The sequence below is a fragment of the Ambystoma mexicanum genome, chromosome 2q (genome assembly GCF_040938575.1).
Source record: "Ambystoma mexicanum isolate Mex_15411 chromosome 2q, UKY_AmexF1_1, whole genome shotgun sequence".
Classification (NCBI taxonomy): domain Eukaryota; kingdom Metazoa; phylum Chordata; class Amphibia; order Caudata; family Ambystomatidae; genus Ambystoma; species Ambystoma mexicanum.
Window position 1 is genome coordinate 113,865,854 of NC_090924.1, and position 21,297 is coordinate 113,887,150.

The 21,297-nt window shown below is 46.0% G+C and overlaps 1 protein-coding gene across 2 annotated transcripts in view; it reads left to right on the plus strand.

The window, feature by feature from the left end:
- Positions 1-21,297, plus strand: part of CRAMP1 (cramped chromatin regulator homolog 1) — a 1,760,184-nt gene that overhangs the window by 1,519,167 nt on the left and 219,720 nt on the right. The gene's annotated exons all lie outside the window — the stretch shown is intronic.

The following is a 21,297-nucleotide window of genomic DNA, read 5'->3' on the forward strand; positions in this document are numbered from 1 at the left end:
CATCGACAGGAACGAGCCACTTTACCAGCGCTCCTGTCTTAGGCTTCCGACCTTGTTATTCCACGTGCTCTTCCCCAAAGCTTTCTGTTTTTTTCTCTGTTTCTCTCATAGCAATTCTCGAAGAAAACTGTGCCTCTAGGGCCACGCTCCTCCCCGACGCATTTCGGAAGAACTGGCATCCCTCTGCAAAAGGGCGTGGAACCCCTGGCCAAAGGGATGGGTGAAGCCGCACTCAACACAGCCTCCCAATAAACGCTTCGATACTAAGTATAGGCAGGCAGAGGTTGACTCCCTCATTCTGGCGGTGCACCCTCAACCACATTCATCGGTTATAGCTCAAGCCTCCTTTTCCTCCAAGCCACAGTCTTCGTCATCGACACCCATCACGGAGGAAAGCTGTTGGAATCCTAAGGCAAAAAGATTTACTCTAATGCCACTCCATCTGCGCCAGGCCAATGCTGACCCTATGCTGACTTCAGTGAATCAAAAGCTGTGATGGGAGATTGTGGATTTCCTCCCAGAGATCCCCGCACAGATTCAGGCGCACTTCAGGGCTGGATTGGCAGAGGCCAAAATCATGGCCCAAGACATTATAGAATCCACAGTCGCTTTTCTTGTGGCATCCACTGGCCCAGGCGTCCAGAGGGAACGGTTCTATTCTTTTTTTATCTATTTCAGTCGTTGTCTCCATTACCCCTGTTAAGGTCTGATGGAACTAAGTGTTCTTGCAATGATCTTTTTCCCTTTTTCATTCTTTGTTCCCCGTTAGCCCGTGTTTGCCACAAAACATGACACAAATAGCATTCAGATCAAACTCCACCACAGCACTCCAACGAAACAACTAATTCCTAGTATGTTTTTAGTCCCATTGATTGGGTATTAACTATGTGGATACATACTATTTATTTGTTTATATTTATGTACTGATTTGACAGGAAGCAATGCGCTTCTTACAGTGGGGTGAGTTTGAGTGACATTCTGACCAGGTTGTGGAGTATAGTACATTGAACAGTCACCAGGTACAATACATGGGTGGACATAGATAGATTAATGACAATCAGCATTAGACAGTTTGAAGTGCAGGTAGGCAGTACGGCCAGCTGTGTTAGGGATGTGACCATGATGGATGAATTGCTGTAGTGGAGGCAGAGAAAAAGTGACGGAGCTAGGTTAGAGCCGAAGGAAAAATGTTAGCTTGAAGGGTAGATGAGAGGTAAGTAAAAAGGGTAACTCTGAGGCGAGGAGGTAGGCTTTCAGTTTGGTTTTGAACAAATCTGTGTGAATGGTTTCTCGGATGTCCGGGGGAAGAGAATTCCATGCAAGTTGAAGAAGAGAGAAAGAAAAGAAGCGAGATGAAGGACTGGTAGGGCGAGCTGCCACAAAGGTACCTGAGAAGGCAGAGCAGAGATTACGAGAAGGATTGCAGAGTTGGATAGACACGGTTGCGCCTTACTGTGGATAGATTAGTGAACCAGTAGAAGAAATGTAAATCTGTCCCCGTTTTGTCTTGTTGGCCATGCAGCCTGGTGACGGTAAGAAGAAGTAGGTGTGAAAGTGAGGGACTTCAAAGAGTGCTGGTTGCGAAGTTAATGACCTTGTCGAGAGGACAGAAAGAATAGTTGGGGAGAGCAGAGAGGGATGCTTGAACAGTAGTCCAGTTTACAGAAGACAAAAGTGGTTAAGAGATGCTTGGCAGTGTTGAAATGAAGGAGGTGCCTGATTTTCCTAATATCTAGGAGGTTGAGGCGAGCCACCATTGCAGTTTTGGAGATGAAAGTAGAGAAGGTGTGAGAAGGGTCATAAATGGCGCTCGGGTTTCAACCTGGAGAGGAGATTGGTAGAGTGTCAGGTGGAAACTGGATAGGCAAGGATGGGATTAGAGTATGTGGCAGTGAAGAAGAGCACCTCTGTTTTGGTAGAGTTTACCGTAAAAGAGTGCAAAGTCGTCCATATTTTAATTGCAGAGAGACAGTGGGAAATGTTGATAGAGATCATAGGAGAGTTGAAGAAAAGAGAAGATGATTTGTGGTGTTGTCCATGAAGATTTGGTATGAGAACCCAGAGGTTGAGATAATTAAATCAATTAACTAATTAGCATGCGCTCCCCAGATCTACTCTTCCTTACATAAATGTGGCTCAAACCCCACCTCACACCCATTATCCCTGACATGCTTCCACCACACTATTAAGGGGTTATTTACAGGAGAGGATTTTGCCATGAATAAGCTGCTGCAGGAGTTTTGAGAACAAGTTTGGGCGTACTGGCTTGGTTTGAGTCCAATAACCTACGGTTTGGATTATTGGCCCATTGACGTCCTACCTGGGTTGTCCTCCTCCACCTAGACTTCCATAGTGGGACCGTTTTCTGCTAGTTTGTGGCTCCTCTTTGTCCTTAAGACCCCGAAACATATATGGCCATGTTTCTTGTATCCTCCTGGAGCCCTCATTGCTGTTTGTTTCACTTTTTGATGGTAGGTCCCACCTCAAGGAAAGCCATTTTTCTTCTTCTGGGCCAGCTGGATCTTTCATAGTACATTGTTGGAGTCCCTGTGTTACTGGATCCTTTAAACTGACCTAAGACTAGGTCAGTACTGGGACACTGGCTACCTTAATAGTTATGTTGATTTATACCATGCACCGGTGCTGTTTCCAGGGTCTCCAGGCACGGATGTCTTGCATTTATAAATCTGCACACATCACCTTAAAGTGAAATGTGGTTAGGACAATTTGTATCCTTTTAATATTTTGTTTTGTAACTTTGTGGTTACACATATCATGTGTCCAGGATGGGCTGATCACAGTGGTTATTTCTATACCCTATTTTTAACTTTTTACTTGTGGAATTTTGCATTTTCTGCAGATAGCTTCTAATTGTGGCTAGCACTCTAAAATGGTTGTCCCACCAGGCTTTTATTAGGGAAATACTCTAGTGTTGCTCCTTAGTGTTTCTATCTTGTTTACTGCATATTACTACTCACCTCACCTGCATTGCAGTGGTTTTGAATCAAATGCTGTATTTCATAGTAATTGTGTGGCAATACTTGCTAGAGGTTTCATTGCTTGATGCATATTTTCATTGTATATTTTTGGACTAACCTGTCTAATTGGAAATATTGTGGTGATTTATGTGTCTCGTAACCTTAAACCATTCACAGACGGAGGTATACAAATTGCTCTAATAACAATTGATCGCGGGTGAACTGCTCATTCATGGATTGTGTTTATTAGGTCAATTAGGACATATATGCAGCGGGGAAACCTCCTCCCCCCCCCCCCGCAAACCCCCACCCAATCCCAAAACACCTGCAACCCCCACTTAATCTCCTTACATTATTTATTATACCAAACCCACACCACACATATATAAAAGAACTAAGATGCAGAAGCCATGGTTGGGAGGCCAGGAGAAAAGGTCTAAATCCCTCTCTGCAGCTGCGCTGCGAGGAGGGAGAGGAGCGCTGTCCCAGCGCCCAGCTGCAGCACCTGGATCGTGCCTGCATCCATTGCCGGACAAGAAGATTCCATCAGCGCCGTTCTGGGTCACGAGGCTCCTACGCCCTCGGAAATGGCCGCTGCGATGGTCTCCGTGGAAACCACTAACAAAATACAGCCCCGTCCGGATTCGCTGCAACACCTCCCACGGCCCTCTCTTCATGCTTTAAATGGAGGGGAGGCATGCCGGGAGGCAAAGCCGTGGAGGGAAGGCCAGGAGAAAATGCCTACACCCCTCTCTGCATAATAATAATAATAATATGGAATTTATATAGCGCTTTGAACCCTCAGGTATCTGAGCGCTGCTTATTATTACCCACGTTGTGTGGTGCTCATTTATCGACCTTGGAAGGATGAAAGGCTGAGTTTGGCCCCCGCCGGGATTTGAACCTGCGCTAGCAGGCTCTGCACGGATGTCAAAGCAAGCACTCTACTCGCTGTGCCACTTGACCGGCTTAATCTCCATCTCCGCTGCTCAGAGCTGCTTTCATCAACCATTAGCTACGATAGCACACAAAGGAACCAGTGCCTTTGCTTGCGCACCACGAACGAGCGCACCCGCACCTCCCTGCCCAGCCTTTTAAGTCAGAGCGCCCGTCTCGGTACTAGGAGTGCCCTGCGCTGCCACACAAAAAGCTGCCCTAGACTGCCTGGAAGCCGGCCCAACTTCCTGTTAAATATTCTCTCCGCCAGCATCTCTGCAGCGAACACAAGGGACCACTTTCTTCAGGACAGCTTTCTCATTGCAGAATCACTGCCTCCAGGTGCTTCTGACCCCATAACAAACACAACAACGGAGCACTCCTGCCAGTCTCCCACGTAGTCTCCAGTCTGTATGACAACTTTGCAACCTGAGGCTCTACTGCGCGTAGTTACGGACTTCCGAGCATCCACAAACACTTCAAAGGCAATACCTTGCTCTGATACGCGGGCCCTCGACCCGCAACCGGCCATTGTGCACAAGTCCAGAGCCACCCAAATAGCCACCAGCTCTGCAACTCCCACCGGTGCGTAGGCTGATGCATTAACTAGAGCTCATCCTGTAAATTCTCTCTGTACCAATGCTTTTACACTGCCTGATGTTGTTGATGTTACACTGCTGTGGCCCCCCATTAATGTTGGTCGAGGATGATGATGCTGCTGATGTTACACCGCCTGCTACCCCCCCCATTAATGTTTGTCAATGATGCTGCTAATGTTACACTGCCTGCTAATGATGATGCTGATATTCCACTGCCTGTTGCCCCACCTGCTACGACCATTGACTATGAGCCGCACAATCTTCCTCCTCGGCCACCCCATCGAGCCTCTCCTCTACCCAGCTTAAATGTGCCCTGGTTAACTCCCGCTCGATTCCCAGCTCACACACTTGATGTGCATGACCTCATCATTAAGGATAAGCTCGACCTTCTCTTTCTCTATGAGACCTGGCTACAAGACACCTCGGACCATGCCCTCTCCCTTGCCGTCCCTACTGGTTACACCATCTTTAGGCAGAATCGGATGGGCCAAAGGGGGGGGGGGTGTGGCCATCATTGCTAAGGACACACTTGACATTAGAAGAATTCAAGGTAAACTAGGACACAACACAGAATACCTCCTCATCAAAGATCTCACCCAATTCCACCATTGCCTTCCATCTTGTGTACCGCCCACCGGGCCCATCCACTGACTTCCAAGAGGTCCTTGTCCACACACTATCAGACAACCTTAAAAAAACGACCAAAGTAGTATTAATGGGTGACCGCAATCTTGGGCTAGATGCCACCAACAATGCTAAAACCTCCGCCCTACAAAAAGCACTAGCCACACTAGGGTTTATCCAAGCCATTACCAAGACAACACATATTCAAGGACGTACCCATGACTGGGTTGCACAACATAATTGCCCCATTCTCCTCCCTGACATCTCCCTTATCCCTTGGTCTGACCACTTCTGTATTAACTTTCACATCGACACTTCCACGGGACCATCTAAGCCTACCAACATCTCCCTGCCACACTCTCTAGGAGCTCGAAGAAGTTGGCTAAAGATAATCTCCTACCCCACCTACTCGTACCAGCTCTCCAGCCCCCGTTCCCCAATGATCCTGTCCTCCTAGCCAGTACTTTTAACCAGATCATAACCCTTGCAGTAGACACCATCTCTCCCCTCACCTCTAAAAAAGTGAAGAAAACCAAGCACTCCAAGGCCTGGTTTTCACAAGAACTCATGGACCTTTGCACCAAAAAGAGGGTGTCGCTTGCCACCTGGAAGAGAAACCCCAATGAAGCCTCCAAAGCAGCCTTTAAGGCCATTGCTAGAGAATATAAAACAGCCATCACACAGGCCAAAGCTGCATCATTCAAGGTTCCTAGTGATAGCCTCGACATCCAAAGCATCCAATGCGAAAGCCTCGAAAATAAAATGCATCAAAAAAAAGCCTTAAAAAAAAAGTATTAAAAAAATGCAAGAATTTTTTTTCTCCATTTTTTTAATGGGGGGGGGGTCTACCCATAGCCCGTTTTTTTTACCCCTTACAACCCATATTAATTAAAAAAAACGTTACCTCCCAAAAAAATTTTTTTTTAGATGCATTTTTTTCGAGGCTTTTGCATTCAATGCTTTATATTCCAGGGAATCACTGGATACCATCATTCAACACTAGGATTAACAACGCCAACTCTGGGACAAAGGAAATCTTCGCTATATTAAGGGAGCTGGAGTCTCCATACCAAAATCCTAGCTCACCAAAAAACGGTATCCTCGCTACTAGCCTCCTGTCCTACGACGCCCACAGCTGTCACCACCTCCAGCCAGGTGCCAAAGTTTGAATTCTCTGACGTGAGCGAATCTGAAGTCATCGCCCTCATAAAGTCCATCAAGCCGTCCAACTGTAAAGGTGACGCTTGCCCGGCACACATCAGGGACTGTGCCCAAGCCCTCGCCCCCTTCCTCACTGCCTTCATCAATTCTTCCTTCCAGTCGTCCCATGTACTGACTTCCCTAAAGGAAGCCTGGGTTCCACCGCTCCTAAAAAAAAACATCTCTTGACCCACTGATCCCAGGGAACTACAGACCCATCACCACCTCTTCTTGCTAAAGATTTTGGACAAAGCAGCCTACCTTAAAGTTCAAAAATTCATTGAGGACAACCACCTTCTTGGATTACGCCAGTCTGGCTTTCGACCACGACATTGCACCAAAATGGCACTAAGTGACCTAAAAAATCAAATGCATGACCTGACCGACTCAGTCAAGCCTGCGCTCCTCCTCCTCTTAGACCTCTCAGTGGCCTTTGATCTGGTGGATCATAAAACCTTATGCCACCATCTTTCCTTCACAGCCAACTTCTCCCCGAAGGCATGTGAATGGAAAACCTCCTTTCAGGAGAGAGTGATGAAGGTTTTCTCTGACTCTTCCAGTGCCATCCCCAGTGCTATCAAATGTGGCGTCCCACAGGGCTCCTGCATAGCCCCCACTCTTTATAACCTCTTCACCAGGCCCCTGTTCAGAATCCTTAACGCCCTGGACATCTCATATACCAACTATGCAGATGACACCCAGGTTCTCATTCAACTCTCGGGTGACTATCCAACTGATATGAACACCCTCAACTCCATTTACTCCCCAATTCAATCATGGATGGCAGATAACTGGCTTTGACTCAATTGTGAGAAAGCAGAACTTCTGCTGGTTGGATCCCCATCCACACTGGGTAAACTTGACAAGGAGTATCGTTCATTCACCATTGACAACATCTCCATCACAGTGTCTCGGGCAATCAAGACACTGGGCGTGTATCTTGAACTTAGCCTTACCATGGATAGGCAGGTCAATGCTATCGCCTCTGCAGCCCATCACTCTAAATTGATCAATGCTGTTAGGCCATTCCTGTCCCAACAGAACTGCATCACCATAGCCAGGGCCATCATTGGCTCGAGGTTGGACTATTGCAATGCCCTCTTTGTTGGTACCTCCCAAAAATATCTGGCTGAACTCCAGATAGCACAGAATAATTCCTTAAGGGCCGCAACAGGCATCTCATGCAGGGAACACATTTTGGGGGTCAGGAGGCAGGTACACTGGCTACCCATTAAGGAAAGGATTGTCTTCAAAACACTTGCCCTTACACATAAATGTCTTCACGGCCTGGCACCCATGTACCTAGCACAGAGGATCACCAAACAGACAGCATCGAGGCCCTCGAGGTCCGCTTATGCTAACCGTATTACTGTTCCTCACACACGCAGAGTGCTTGCTGGTGGCTCCAGCTTCCCAACCATGGCTGCAACCTTCTAGAACACCCTCCCAGCCTAGATCAGGTCGATCAACTCTCATGCAGTCTTCCGCAAGGCCATTAAAACTAGGCTGTTGGTCTGAAAGGGCCCGTCCCAAAGAGCTATATACTGCATATGTAACCATCCCCTAGCCCATCTAATGTATTATGAATGTGTTTGCCACACTATGCTATGCACCCGCTGTACTATGTAATGTAACCTATGAGTAACTGTAATTTATCAAATGTCTTTACGCATCTGTCCCTGGGCCGCTTCCTGTAACCCTCAAGCATGTCTTTGTAAATTTCCTTACAGCGCCTCGATGCCTGTGGGCTGTAGTGCGCTCTAAAAATCCCAACAAGAATAAATGTCAATTGTGCAGAAGGTCAATTAGAACCACCATTATTAGGTCCATTAGGACAAAAGGTCAATTTGAAAAGGTCAATTTGGGTAATACCTCACAGACATCTCCTAAGTGTAAGCCTTGCGGCTCTGCTACCTACCTTGATTGGGTTTGGCTAGACTTTAGGGTCTCTGTTCACCATAATAGGTTGGTTTCCAAAATCCACCCCTATGGTTTATTTTGGAAAACCACCCTACCTATGTTTCCAACCCGTACTTGCATCCACAGGTAGATTTATTTGCAACCCATGGCATTCAGAAATGCATCCAGTTCTGCTCCAGGGAATTCATCAAAATGGATGCTCTTGGTGATGCCTTGCTGATCCCATGCAACTCCCTATTGACGTGTGCATGCCCTCAACATTCCCTATGTTCTAAAGGTGGTCACAGAGAGTTTGGTAAGCACACTTGCACAATCTCAGCCAAAGAGTATGTTGAAGGATTCCATGGTTTCCTGACCTGTTATGAAGTGGGTATGACCTGCCACCTAGACAAATGCAACCATCAGCTTGATGCTTGGCTTCAGAACGCCTAACATTTCAAGGTCCTGATCTCGCTAAATAGGTTCTATACCTCCTGGTTGGGGCTCGAGGGCAAAGTACAAGCAAGCTTTATTCCTGTAGATGGTTGTGTTTTTGAAGGCGGTGTAGCCAGCTGTAGATATCCCCTTTGTCGGCATAAGTGTCTAGGGTGCTGGATATTGCACATTTGTCAATGAAACTACCAGGCTGCTTTATTGTTTGTTCTTTGACATCGACATCCAGATCGTGATGCAGTCATCCAGTATTCTCAAGCATCATGCATCCAGGCACAATATGGCCTGAATTTAGTCTTGGCAAAAATGGTGGTTCCACCTTTCAAGCCAATGTATAGGTGCGATTTCAATTTCCTCAATCAGAAAACATACTTTCTGGTGGACATAATATTGATCAGGTTCAGAGTCAGAAGTGAGGTGTAGTCTGTCAGCTGCCAAGCCTTACAAAGTTTTTACAAAGCACACCCCCCACGCCATCTTATAAGGATGAGGAAAGGCTACACAGAATGAACACTCAACAACTGTTTATGCTTTTTGCCCATGCATCCTGAGTGGTGGCTGTGACCAAACATACCATCTCCATATGGATACTTGCCTGCATCAGGTTTTGATATGAAGCAGCGCACAAGCTTCCCCTGGAGGAGATTGTCACATTCCACTATGGATGAAGCAGCTACAACTACTTTTCTTAGTGAGGTATGATCCAGGAAGTCTGCAGCGTTCCAACTTGTGTCGACTGTGCATGCATTTACAAAACACTACTGGTTGAACTTAGTTACAAGGGCACCGTTTCTTATACATCTTTGGTGAAATGTATCACTTTATTTTTTGATGCATCCAAGCACATTCCTTCATAAATGTTTAGTTACTGCTGGGCGAATCTTTCAAAGATGAGGCATCTGTAGAGGATCTAGTATGTTTTAGAAGAAGTTGGATACTGTACGAGTAACAGTGGCTCTAATAGATATGTTGTCTCTTCTGCATTTCTTTATTTCAGATACAGAACGAGTTGTGGCACTATCTCTTGGAAGCCCACAGTGTCTTAGAGAGATGTATGCTAAATTGCTGTAAGCCACAGTGCGTAGCAAGCTGGGTTCTATATTCTTGCAAGCCACAATGCCAGATAGTGAGTGAGCTTGGCACTATATCCCTTGATGTCCGTTCACGAAACATTCTAGCTGCTATATCCCTGAGACTTAGAGGAGAGTTAATGAGTGATGCAGCCCTGGGAAGAGGTATATTTCCTAGCCTAGCAGTTTCCCAAGGTACCTGTCCTTTATGAACCTAGAACTGCATCAAGGAACTTGATGGACCCTATATTCTTGAGATTGATAACGATGCTAGAGGAGTAATGGTCTCTGTGGGAAGGATATACTGTGGGCCTTACTAGGTTCCTAGGTTTCATGTATCTTAGGATCATAACATTGAGACAAGTAAGTGTGTATTTTATTGATCTGTAGATGCATAGTTAATTTGCCATCCTGACAATAAGAGTAAAACAATAACTTTTGCGGGCACATGTTGTCGGTCACCACAATGGTCTTGTTGAATCATCTGCTTCTCTGAGTCTGCAGCCTGTTGTCCTATGGATTCACTGATAAAACCACCTGTTTCAGACAGACCTCCCATGACATTTACACCAGTGAAATCCCTGTTACTTTGGTCACTGGACAGAAATTCCCATTGGATAACATCGGTCTCTGCCATTGCAGAAATATGTCAGATTGATAGATTACCAGGGCATTCAAGGAGGCCTGTGATAAAACAGTTGCCCCCTTCGAGTCCTCGATCTGAAGACTGGTTTGATCAGTCAGTCAAAATCACTTTTATTTGGCGCGAAGACATCAAAAATGTTGCAATATACGTTAATGTTAATGTTAAAGGATATTTGTACCGCGCACTATCACCACCGGAGTGGTCCCCTGGCGCTCTTGTGGCTCTGAAAGAGGAGGGGTAATTGAGTTAGTGGGAGGAAGCAGGAAAAGTGCAAGAGAGCAGTGATGTGCTGTTAGCGGCCTCAGCCCGGTGGGTCCGTTGGCTGGGCCTGGGGTGTTTGCTGTCGGTAGTCGTCGTGTACTGTTGTGCAAGACTGTGTGTTATTGTTTTGTTGTTGCGATGTAGTGAAGTTTGTGCGATTTGTTGTGCTGTAGGTTTTGGTTGTGTTTGGTTTGGAGTTTTAGAGGTGTATGCAGAAAGGGAAATTGTTAGTAGGGTTGGTTAGTTTGCGTCTCTATCCCGAGTTGAGGCGCTCGTCTTGCGTGTTCTCCCCTGATGCGGCTCTGTTCTGATCTGGGTCCGACTGGGATGTAGGTTCCTTGCTCCTCTGGCCCCCACCTCTACCACGCTCTCTCACGGGTCCCCTTATCCTTCCTTCATACTCTTGTGGCCATTGCACCTGCCAATGGCAACCTCTCAGGTAGTGTGTGGTGATTGCCGATATCTCGACAATTCCACATGACTGTGGTGCCTGGCGGTAACTAAGGGGCGGACGAAAGTGTTGGTGCGATTGTCTGGGGTAGTTGACTCAGTTTCCGTGCGTGCCGCCTGTGTTGCAGTCTATCCAGTGTCACCCGTCCAGTTGCCGTGGGGGTTGCCCTCTCAGGTCAGAAAGGTCTGTGTCCTTTCCGATTTAGTCATCCTTTTTCCGTTTTTTGTTTTCCAGGTTTAATCTGTGGTGTTGAAGAGCCAGGTTTTTAGTGATTTCCTGAATTTTAGGTGATCTTCAGTGTTTCTTATTTCTTTTGGGATGTTGTTCCAGGTTTTTGCAGCTAAGTGGTAGAAGGAGGTGCCTCAAAGTTTTTTCTTAAGGTATGGTTTGAGTAATCAATTAAAGTAATCAATTAAACCAATTACATGAACAAGTATGCAAAACATGATCATTAAAAGAAATTGTACATTACAATTCATAACTCATTCATTATTTGCCGAATTCCAATAATACAGTTTGTATAAAAATGTCTTCATAAGAAAAAATGATACAATGACAATCATGTCATTAAAATTAGCAATCAAATCAGCAAATAAATGAGCATATAAGGGGGGAAAAACAACAGGGAGAGTGAACTCGCAGCCCCAAAAGTATATAGTTTGAAACAATCAAATGGCAACAGGCATAAAGTAACCATCAGTTCAAGTTACATTAGGGAAATGGACAAAGCCAATTCACAAGCTTGTCCACAACTCCACATTGGGTCTTAGCAACCAAGACCAATGGATACTTTTGGTAACCCTATAATCATTATCCAGAACCTCAGTTCTTCTACAGAACACTTCTTGAATTGTGCGAATTCCTGCAGTGCATAGGATAGGCTTTAGATAAAGTGCTCTCAGGCCCTTGATCCGCAAACAAAACAATAGAAAATGAGTCATAGTCTGCTAACTGGTGCTATATAAAGGGCTAAATGAGGCCAACTTAGTGCCCATACTAAAATTGAGAACTAATGCACAAGCAAACGGGAGATTTACATGGTCAAGATATCCTACAAATCCAAAATCCTGTTTACTCCTGAGGTAGCTTGGGCCCAATTTCAATTTACAACAGGCTTCTTCCGTATTCTTCCTATTATGGACTACAAGTGATTTTCTTTTAATTCGGGTAGACATAGCTTTAGTAATGTGTGCAGGGCACAACCATAGGTCATGCTAGTCCAGATCGCAAAGACTTTTTCACAATGTGCAACCAATGGTAGACTTGTACCTCCTTCTAAACTCATCACATACCAATATTTTACATGAACAGGAGTATGCCATAGTCACAACCAATACAGAATTGGCTTCATAGACTCCACATTATCTATAAGGCACGAGTACATTTCCATTTGGATTAGCACATTCGGTGCTCCCTGGGGAAGCAAGAGTAATCTATTTAAAAATGTGTATTCTCCGGTAGCCAAATCCATGAGATTGAAGTATCCCCGAGTTCAGTCCCAAAATCGGCATAGGTAACTGCTTGCTTCGTATACAGCTCCACAGCAGGTCTTAAAGCACCCCCCCCTTAAATTCTATTTAAGCAGACGAGTAGATTGCCAGAACTCGGGTCCTGCAACCCTGTGTTACAAACCGTGATGATACATAGTGTTGGTTCGTTCACTTCAACATCTTTGCAATTACATAAGTACTGAATTAAATGTTATCCGACATTTCCTCCACGTATTCACAAAAGGGTCCCCAGATCTTCTTAGGTCGACTTGTTACAGGTAGAGGCATTGCATATCCCCCTTCTTTTTCATTCACATATGTCAACTCCCTGAGCCATTCGTCATGTGTGGGTTCAGTTTTCGATTTCCATTTGCATAGTATGCATTTTTTTTGCAATAATACAGGATACACTGAATCATTTTCGCTTCAGTTTGGACTTTTTTCCGATATCACCCAGCAAGTATTTGAGTGGGAGAAGTGTAGGTGGTATCCCTACCATATCGTGCAAGGCTTCCGTGACCATCTGCCAGAACTGTGCTACTAAGGGGCACCTACAAAACATATGAAACAAATCTGCATTCTCATGGTCACATTTCATGCATTTATCTTCAGCACTCAGAAAGAAATGTGCCACCTTTGCAGGAGTATAGTGTAATTGATTCAGAACTTTGAATTAGATGAGTCTCAATCACGCATTTTGTGCTACTTCCCTTGTTAAAAGGCAACATCTGTACCATTTTGCATCATCTATACTTTCATTAGTATCCCTCTCCCACTTTGCCCTTGCTGTTAAGCGGGTGGGCTGAGCAGCCTGCACTGCTGTTTAGAGCCGTGAAACCTACCCTCTTGGTCTATCTATTGATGTTATCACCTCAATAGTTTCACATTACTCAGGCTCTATCAGGAACAATGACCAGCTACTGCATGCTGCAGCCCGCACACAAAAGTACTGCAGCAGCTGGACCGGGCCCGTCCCCAATTTTTCTGTAAATTCATCTTGGGTCATAAACCTACCTCTGGGAAAAAGTTCTCAGCGGTCCATTTCTCTTCTCGTACCCCAGGCTTTCTGTTTATCCGTGTCATATGTGGCGGGGAGGGGAGGGCAGTTCCATAGTCCAATCTTGCCGTTATGTGGAACCGTTATTTCCAGGCGCTTAAACAGTCTGGCCCAAGCCCTTAATGTTGTGCATACTGGATCAAATGTACTCAAGTCTGTGTAACGATCATCTAGGATAACTGCCTTAAGATCTGTGGGGGGGAGCCTCCCTATCACTCTAGATCAGTGTGTACTGGCCCTGGAGATGTCGTGTACCTGTATCCTGCATAATGTGCCCTAGCGACCATGTAATACAATTCAAAGTCAGGGGCCGCCAATCCTCCCTGTTCATAGGGCTATGTAAGACATTCCCAGCAGATGTGAGGTACTCCACCCCACATACAAACTGCACTGCAAGGGATCTAAGCATCACAAAGCAGGCTCTACCCGGCCAAATTGGGATGGTTGAAAAATAATATATAAGCTTTGGCACTACCACCATTTTAAGCTAGGATACTCTGTCAAATATGGATATCGAGGACCTCCTCCAAAGTTCCACTTTTACGGAGTGGGCATTATGATATGATATGATCGTTTATTTATATAGCGCCTATACACAATGTGTTTCAAAGCGCTTCAAGGCAAGGGAGGGAACAAGGGAAAATACAACCACATTCTTACAGGCCATGAACAGTAAGGATGTGAAATTAACTACCGTACTAGGCCTGACGACATTTCTGGTAGAGCCGGAGAAAAACAAAAGGTGTGGGAGAGGGGTGCAGAAAGGGTGGGGAGGAACAAAACAAGCGACTTTAATATAGGTTGCATGTTTTTTATCATATAGTGCCTGCTGAGTGTGCGCTACTATCCCCCCTAGATATTTAAAGGCTGTTGGGGTCCGTCTAAGCCACTTAAGGTCAGTCGGCCTATTAGTGCTATCCGTGAGTGGAAATAGTTCAGATTTTGGCATGTTAATTTTATATCCTGAGTAGTTAGTAAATGTAGCCACTTCATCCTTTACTGATCCCAAATGTAATTCAGGGTTCCTTATATACAATAAATTGTCATCTGCATATAGTAATCTAATCTGGGGTGGGGCAGCTATATATGTATCGCCCTGCGTGCATGCCGTATCCTCATTTGCCAACGGTTCTATTGTAAGCACAAATGGCAATGGTGAAAATGGGCACTTCTGTCTCATTCCTCGTTCTAATGTGAATTTCTGTGAAAAACCCCATTAGACCCGACTCTGGCTGTTGGATTTGCATACAATAATCTTACACATTTGACAGTTTTCCCCCAAATCCGAAATGATTAAGTACCTCAAACAAATAATTCCAAGACACAGTCGAAAGCCTTCTCGGCGTCGAGTGATATTGCCACCAATTGAGCCTGTGGATGAATCTGTGCTATTAACACAGGATTGCAGCCCCCAAGCTACATTTTCTTCTTCCCTCCCTCCTCCCGACCGGCCCCCGACCCTGTGATTGGTTCCAGGGCTGAAAACTTTGGCTGGTATAACCAGCGGCGCCTCCCTGCATGCTCCTTTTACACCGTGAGCAGAGGCAGGTGAGTGCGCAGGGCCAATGACCCTCCTGGGCCTGGCTTCCCCCCATTTCGCCAAGGGTAACCCAGCAGAGCCGAGGCCCGCTCCCCCTGCAGCCCCCAAGCTCCATTTCCTTCTTCCATCCCTCCTCCCGACCAGACCCGACCCCGTGATTGGCCCTCCTCCCCATATCTTGAATCCTCCCTGGGAAGCCCCCTGCCCGGCAGCCCCCACGGGAAAGGGCCCCAAGGCCAAGGGCGGCTCCGACATTGGCGGCTCCAAGATGTGTCTGCAGGGGAAGCTAAGGAAGCCAGCAGACACCAACAAAACTGTGAGTGCGGCATGGGTTAGGTGTAGAGCAATTACTCTACTCCAGAAAGCCCCTGCCACTCTACCTTACCCTCCATAACGTAGACTGCCATAGTCTTAAACAATCCATACTTAGGAAGACTTGTGCCCACCATAAATGGATTGTAAATGTTGCTTTGTGATGCATATTAACTTACTTGCCAAGTTAGCTAGTGCCACACTAGTATGGAATTCTGAACTTTAGCTTGCACCGCATTTAGATAGAAATGTGATTCTTAATATGCACCACACTCAGGACTCTTAACTTTAGCTTGCGCCGCATCTAGATAGAAATATGATTGTTAGCATGTGCCACACTCATAAGGAACTCTGAACTTTAGCTTGCGCCGCATCTAGATAGAAATGTGATTGTTAGCATGTGCCACACTCGTAAGGAACTCTGAACTTTAGCTTGCATCGCATCTAGATAGAAATGTGATTGTTAGCATGTGCCACACTCGTAAGGAACTCTGAACTTTAGCTTGCGCCGCATCTAGATAGAAATTTGATTGTCAACACACACTAAAACGTATAATTCTGAACTTTGGCTTGCGCTGCATCTAGATAGAAATGTGACTGTTAGCATGTGCCACACTCGTAAGGAACTCTGAACTTTAGATTGCGCTGCATCTAGATAAAATGTGATTCTTAATATGCACCACACCTAGAACTCTGAACTCTAGCTTGCACCGCATCTAGATACAAATATGATGATTAGCATGTGCCACACTCATATAGAATTCTGAACTTTAGCTTGCACCCCATCTAGATAAAAATATGAATGTCAGCATGTACCGCACCTAGATGGAATCCCATAATTACAAGGACAGCAATGCCAACTAACCAACCAACTAACAATTTCATCCTTCTGCATACACCTCTCAAACTCTAACCTAACACAACCACTAGCCTTAAACGCAGCAATCGGCACAAGCTTCTCAACAATGTAACAACAAAACAAACCACACATAGACTTGCACAACAGCACACGACGACTACCAACCGTAAAACACCCCAAGCCCAGCCAACGGACCCACCGGGCTGAGGCTGCCAACAGCACATCCCTGCTCTCTTGCACTTTTCCAGCTTATTCCCACTAACCCACCCCCTCTCCCTCCATTTTCAGAGCCGACAGAGCGTCAGGGGACCACTTTGGTGGTGATAGTGTGCGGTACAAATGTCCTTTAACATTAACATTATACCAAAAAGACATTGTTGATTGAGAGCTGTTGACTTAGTTGGGATAAACCCCAACTGATCTGGATGTATAAGAAAAGTCATATGTGGAAGTATTCTATTTGCCAATACTTTAGAACATATCTGGACATCAGTGTTCATCAGTGAGAGCGGGCGTTAAGAAGAGAGTTCCGTTGTAGTTTTGCCCGGTTTGGGTAGCACTGAGATAATTGCCTCTGTGATTGTAGGCGGTAGCTGGCCAGTTGCTAATGTTTCTTCCCATAGATTCAGCAATTGCGCAGCCAAAATATCACCATAGGTCTTGTAGAATTCTATACCCAGCCCATCGGGCCCAGGAACCTTACCGGATGCAAGTATACTGATCGCGTTAGTTATCTTCGCAATAGATATCGGACTATCTAGCGTTGTCTTTACTTCCTTGGGGAGAACCGGGAGGGGAGAGGGATACCTTGCAAATATGATTTCATCTCTCTTCCGTGCAGGTGTCTGCCTTAGAATACAGCTTTATATAATATCGCAAGAACACGTCATTAATCTTTACAAGTTTAATGAATGCTGTATCGGTACTTCTCAGGTCAGAGGGCAACCACACTTAACAATACCTCGACTGGCTCGTCCGAGCGGAGTCACCCAAAGAAGCCCAGCACACAACTGCCACACTTATGCACATGCTATACGAATTGGGGTTCTCCATCAACCTCGGGAAGTCCCAGTTACTTCCCACACAGTCCTTAACATTCCTGGGGCTAATTTGGGATACAAGGGTGGAAAAGATCTTCCCCCTCAGAGGACAAGATCACGGCCATCAAGAAGTCCATGGGGCATTTTCTCAGCAGACCAGTAACCTCGGCATGGTGGTAACAGCGCCTGCTCTCAATAATGGTAGCCTGCCTCTTGGCGATACCAAACACAAGGCTCAAGATGAGGATGCAGCTACATTTCTCAGCCTCGTGGAATCGGGAGACGGGCTCCCAACCGGCTCCAGTCAGCATACCACAACAACTTCACCAGGACTTCTCATGGGGGAGGACAGATGCCAACCTGTTAGTGGGCAGCTGCCCCCAGATATCACCATTACCACAGACTCGTCTCTAGAGGGATAGCGGGCTACACTGGAAAACCACAGTGTTCATGGAGTTTGGTCACGGCAGGAACTACTGGAACACATCAACTGGCTTGAGATGATGGCCATCTGGCTTGCTCCCAAACCGCTCCTCCCCATAGTCCCCATCCTCCCTCTTTTGCTCATTGCTCTTCCCAAACATGGCCTCCAGTGTGTTGATCCTGTCTTGCATTTGGGCCATTGTATCTATCAAAGAGTGTCTGTGGACCTTCTTAAAGTTGACACAGAGATCCCTGCTCCCAGCTTCTTGCTGCCCTCGCTCCAGCAGTCTTCTTCAATGCCAGGCTGTGTACTGCAATCACTGTGTTCTGTGCCTTATGCCTGAACTGGCAGGCTGAATTACACACCCGCGGGAGGCCGCCTGAGCTCTGTAATCATGCAGTGCCAAAGCTATCTTTATACACCTCTGTAGCTGTGTATAGTGAAGCCTCTCAGCTCTTCTGTCTGAAATTGCGTTGTGCTCAGCTTGAAACTGTGGGAGCCTTAATATATAATGTTCTCCACGGAGCAGTGATCGGGAGCAATTTTTGCACGCGCGTTCCGGTTCCTGCACTAAATAGGGTGCAGAGTCATTATTGCGCAATGTTCCTCTAGAGCTCCCAAAGTACGGGTGATCTTGTGACCTGAACACAAAGCTCGGGCTCATGTCACTGTATCTTTGAGAAAGCGGGCAGGTCTCCTAAAGGGAGCTGAAGAGCCCACGCACCCCGTCCGCTCTCTATACTTCTCTGTTATGACAGGATCTCAGGTAATATGCTTAAAGGATAGGCTGTCAAACCGCCATGTAGAACAGGTTGCTTTATTCAGGTAGTTCAGTTTGTCAGGTGTCATCAGGTACATAGGAGATTAGGAAGTACAGACATAGGAACCCACTGGCTCCCACCACCCAGGCTCACATCTTTCAACTGCCCTGGGTGGAACTGTATTCACACATAAACATTCCAGTCCTTCAGCTCACATTCCACACATGACATCACTCCTTACATACACCTCATACAAGCAGGATAAATAAACAGGAAGGAAAGTCCATCACAACACCTACTTCTGTTACCACAACAAGCACACCACACAGACAAATACGTCTCAACACACCTTGCAATCAGAACCACCTGAACACCTCCTTCCGTTACGGTAAAACATACACCCATCACAATCATACAGCACAACACACAACAAGCACAACTGTGAAACCTCTGGCACCAAGAACAAACTAGATAACCAAGGGAATGGCTGACCAAATGGGCGTAACAAACTTCCCAGTAACGGCACCACACCGACATTGCTACCAAACACTACCCTCTCAACAAAACTTAGACACCTTCCACCCAACACTGCCACTGGCAAGTCACCAGCCTGCCACACTGGAGAACTAAACCTGCCCCTCTGGGTTACCAAACTACGAAACCCAAACCATCCTAGAAAACTTAACACCTCCTGTCCACCACCGCCACTGGCGAACCTCAGGTCTGCCACACCTGAATACTAACGGCCTCCTATATGGGCTGGCACGTGGCCCGCTACAGCGCCTACAAGAAAACATCTCTAACCTACTGAAACAGACCATACAACCAAAGCTCAAAAGGATCAGGCGCATACTTCCACCACACCTAAAACACACACACACTAACCCGAACCATTCCCAAAACACACACACACACACACACACACATACATACACACTAGCAACAAAATTACCCACCGGTCAACCAAACCGCAAGTACACTGCCTCAAATTGTTGACCAGAAACCCTGAGCCCACAAAACTAAGCACTAAACTTAACCAGCTGGACACTGCCACAAAGATGTTGGGGTTGCCCAGACTCCCAGAACCACCCAAAAACTAATCCGGGCTGATTCCAGAAGTAACTCCAAAGTTGAACAGTAACAAAATAAATCCTAAATGGGATGCAGACACATCGGCATCACCAGCAAACTCTGCATCAGAGTCACACGTCCAGCCACCACTGGTCATTACACATCACAGCTCCACAGTCTCTCCTGACTAGCCCACCACTGGTCCATACACAAATACAACTTCCGTGGCTTCATACCCCCTGCATCACCACAGACTCTGGAACAGAGTCTCTTGACCAGACCATCACTGATCACTACACATCACAACTCTGCAGAGTCTCTTGACCAGCCACAACTAGTCACTGCACACGCACACAACTCCCGTGGCTGCATGCACACTCTGCATCTCCACAACCTGTGCAACAGTCTCTCACCATTGAACCAAGCACTGCAGTCGCTTAAAATGGTTACAACTAAAAAATAGAACTTCACGGTGTGGGCAGGGCCCTACCCACACCTCATACACATGTGCATGCTTAATCACCAACCAACATGACTTTTTGTAAATCCCAAAACCTAAAAGTCCATGTTGCCTTTTCATGGATGCAACGCTAAAAACTGCAAATCCTCAAGTTTGTTTAAAACTGCATTCCATTGTGCTTTGCACGCGTGGATTCGTCCCATCTTCGTCACCAAAATGTTATGACAGGATCTCAGGTAATATGCTTAAAGTATACGCTGTCAAACTGCCATGTAGAACAGGTTGCTTTATTCAGGTACCTCAGTCCATCAGGTCTCATCAAGTACATAGGAGATTAGGAAGTACAGACATAGGAACTCGCTGGCTCCCACCACCCAGGCTCGCATCTTTCAACTCCCCTAGGTGGAACTCTATTTACACATAAGCATTCCAGTCCTTCAGCTCACATTCCAAACATGACATCACTCCTTACATACACTCAGGATAAATGCATAGGAAGGAAAGTCAATCATAACATTCTCCCACTACTGTTAAAGCGAACCCGGACATGACCTGATGTGCTGCCATGTGCCTTGCGCTCTTATTATAAGAATCGTAACATGGGAGAAAAACGCTGCAAAACACTGCACATTCGTCTGCATGTGATCAGACATGTACTTGTCAGCTAATTAGCACGCTGTCTAGCCAATAACAATGATAATTAGCTTCTACAAAGCACTCTACAGGCAAAATCTACTTATCTTTGCTGAAGAGCAGAAAAGAAGTATAATGCTTACCTCTGTTTCTCTAATAGAATCAAGACGCACTGTGTGTAAGCTTGGGTATCTTCATTGTGTGAAAAGGCACTACTTCCACTCTAGAGACGAGTGAGGCTGTCTCTCACAATTTACCCAAGCATTGTACTGCTTTCCCAATTTTGGTCCTCAAGAACAACTTCCTCATTGGTCTCCCATGCTTTTGAATTGGACATACTCTGCATTTGGAGCAAACAAGAAGTGTTTCACCCATTCCGGTGTCGCAAGGAAGCCATACTTCTTCTTGCTAAAACAGGATCGAAACACTGTTCTTTGACACTTTTTTAAAGTGGTTTTGTCCAAGCTAATTGGCCCATCTCAAGACGCCACATAAGTGGCAAACCTCCCTATTCTAATCTCTACAATCAGCCT